General features: G+C 37.6%; 1 protein-coding gene across 1 annotated transcript in view; it reads right to left on the bottom strand.

Annotated features, from left to right (window-relative positions):
• The window catches only part of Adgb (androglobin), a 115,497-nt gene that overhangs the window by 96,488 nt on the left and 16,105 nt on the right, over nt 1-2,904 (bottom strand). The gene's annotated exons all lie outside the window — the stretch shown is intronic.

The following is a 2,904-nucleotide window of genomic DNA, read 5'->3' as shown; positions in this document are numbered from 1 at the left end:
AGCATCTTTAACAAATGTTGCTGATCAAACAGGATAGTTTATAGAAAGCTGGGGATAGCCTTACACTCATTGTCACAGAGAAAGATTTTATGAACAGAACAGTTAGCACAGGTACTAGATCAACAATTAATAAATAAGACCTCATGGAACTGAGCAGCTTCTGAATGTCAAAGGACACCATCATTCAGACTAAGTGGCAGCCTACAAAATGGGAAAAGATTTTTTACCAACTACACATCTGATAATGAGCTAATATCTAAAATATATAAAGATATCAAAAAACTAGATATCAAACAAATAACTCCATTAAAAAATGGAGTACAGATCTAAACAGATAATTCTCAAAAGAGAAAGTAAAATGGTTGAGAAACTCATAAAGAAATGTTCAACATTTTTAGCCATCAGAGAAATACAAATCAAAGTCACTTTTAGATCCTATCTTACACCCTCAAGAATGGCCAAACAACCAAAGATGGCATCTTTGATACACAAAAATACTCTCCAAAAGCACCAACTCAGCCACAAATCTTTTGATCTTCTATGATGTTCTGCCTGTAAGATATGCTAGGATAACAGTGGTACAAAGTGTGTGGGGCAAACCTACTAATATGTGATTTGATGGAATTTGTACCTGATACTGCTTAGGTGATCAAGAGCCTGAAACTAGAAAGCTCAGGGACCTAGTGTAACATTAAATAATTTTTAAAATAAAAAACAATGAAATGACTCTGAATACCTTATATATCAGTGCCTATCTTAATCATAATCAGAAAAGATTCCTACAGCAGCAGATGGGAACAAATACAGAGATTCAAGAGACTTGATCACTCTGCTCTAAACAGGATATCTTCATCCCTCCCCTCAGGGCTCAAGGAACACTGAGGAAAAAGAGGCAGTAAAACTGCAAGAGCCAGAGGGGATGAAGGACACCAGGAAAACAAGGCCTTCTAAATCAGCACCACCAAAGCTCATATGAACTCACAGAGACTAAGGCAACATGCACAGGATCTGCCGGAGTCTGCACCAGATGGTGCCCAAGAGCTAAAAGGAGAAGTGGACACAGGTCCCATCCCTAACCCAGAAACAAAGTCCAATTGATAGCCACTGACAAATGAAGATCTATATTCCTCCAAGGGAATCTCCCTGGGGAAACAAACTAGTCATAAGAATGGGCTGCATGGTCAACAGAAAATGAACGCAAAGGAGTTTTCTTGTCTAACAAAGCCCTGTAAGCACTTTTCCTTTGTTTATAGTTTTGTTTTTCTTAAAACATGGACTCTTTGTGTAGTCCTGGCTGACATGGAACTCACTCTGTAGACCAGGCTGGCCTCGAACTCAATGGATGTCAGCCTCCCTTCCCGATGCAGGGATTAAATGTGTACTCCACCATCGCCCAGCTTTATCTTATTATATATATTTGTTTCTTCTCTCTTTTTTCCCTTACAGGTCTTTTGCATATGTATTATGGCTTCCAGTTTAGTGTTTTTATGGGATTCCTGGAAGCTGAGCAAGTAGTTATTTCTTTTGTCTCCCATTGGGCTCTTTTGCTTCTCTTTGTTTTGTCCAAATCTGATGTATTAACTTTTATTATCTTATGCATTATATTTTATTTTAATATTATCCCAAAGAAGCATATTTGTTTTCTAATGAGAGACAGAACCTGGGTGAAACCAGACAGGAAATGGGGAAAAATCGGGATAAGTGGAGTGAGGGGAGAACATAAGCAAGATACATGATGTGAGGGGGGAAAAATGTTTTCAATAGAAGAAAAAAAATCGAAAGAATTAAAAAAAAGAATGGCATATGTATTTGTCATAACCTTGCTTGTTGAGTAAAATTTGGTTGTGAACTATTGGTGATATTCATTTAAAAATATCCATATCACAAATGTTTTGAAATACATGCAAGGTGCTCAGAATGGTTAGATTGGTCTATGATGTCGTTATTTGCATAGAGCATTCTGAAATAGTAAATATTAAAATTTAAATTCTCTTAACACAATGCAGAATCTTAGTAACTGATTCACTAAAGATAAAGACATTTAGTAAAGACAATTAATTGCTGTCTTTATTATCACTTTAATGTGCAGATTAGCAATGTGTTAGGCAATACATTCTTGGTACCACAAATAAAATGACTGTACCTTTCACATTCAAAGGGCCTGTGAAGCATTTAATTTCAAACAAAGATGAAATATTATAATGACTAGCAGCAATTTAAAACATGTGGGGATCTGGTGCTTGCTTGTGTGTGGATACCTGTCTCTGTTAGTGTTTTTCAGATTTTACAGCAGTGGGCTAGATTGGGTAAATCTACAGTTAAGCAATGGAGTTGCGAAGCAACCTGATGAGTCAATCCAAAGTGTTCAGGGAACTTAAAAAAAAAAAAAGCCTTTGGGAGCTTAGAGTGTCTTTATCCTGTGATGGTGAAAATACCTTGCAGATCAGATTTTAGGATATATATGTGTTATTCAGATAAAAACAGATCTCTGTGAAAAGATTGGAGAAAAACAGAGAGACTGGAACAGTAGCCAAGTGTCTGTTTTAATTTTGTAGCATCTCATGTTAGTCAAAGGCTGAACATTGGATGCAGAAGCAAATACCATGGGACTTTTGCTAAGGAGGCAAATACTGGGTTCTCTGATGTCCAAAACCAGTTGCTCATTTATCTCGTTTTTTTCTCATCTTTCTCAAGGACTTCATTATATTTCTTTCCACCCATTTTCCCAGTATAAAGACTGGGGAAAATAAAGTGGGGGAAGGGATCAGGGTGAAAAGAAAAGCTTTCCCTTTGGGATGGAGATGGGAGAGAAATAGGAAGGCAAACTCACGCTGGGATGCAGCTCAGGGGCAGAACTTGTGCAGCATGTGCAGGGCCCTGGCCTCCCTCTCCAGCATGTGCAGG

The sequence above is a fragment of the Microtus ochrogaster genome, linkage group LG4 (assembly GCF_000317375.1).
Source record: "Microtus ochrogaster isolate Prairie Vole_2 linkage group LG4, MicOch1.0, whole genome shotgun sequence".
Lineage (NCBI taxonomy): Eukaryota > Metazoa > Chordata > Mammalia > Rodentia > Cricetidae > Microtus > Microtus ochrogaster.
The sequence above is the reverse complement of the archived record's forward strand: the minus strand, read 5'-3'. Positions and strand labels throughout refer to the sequence as shown.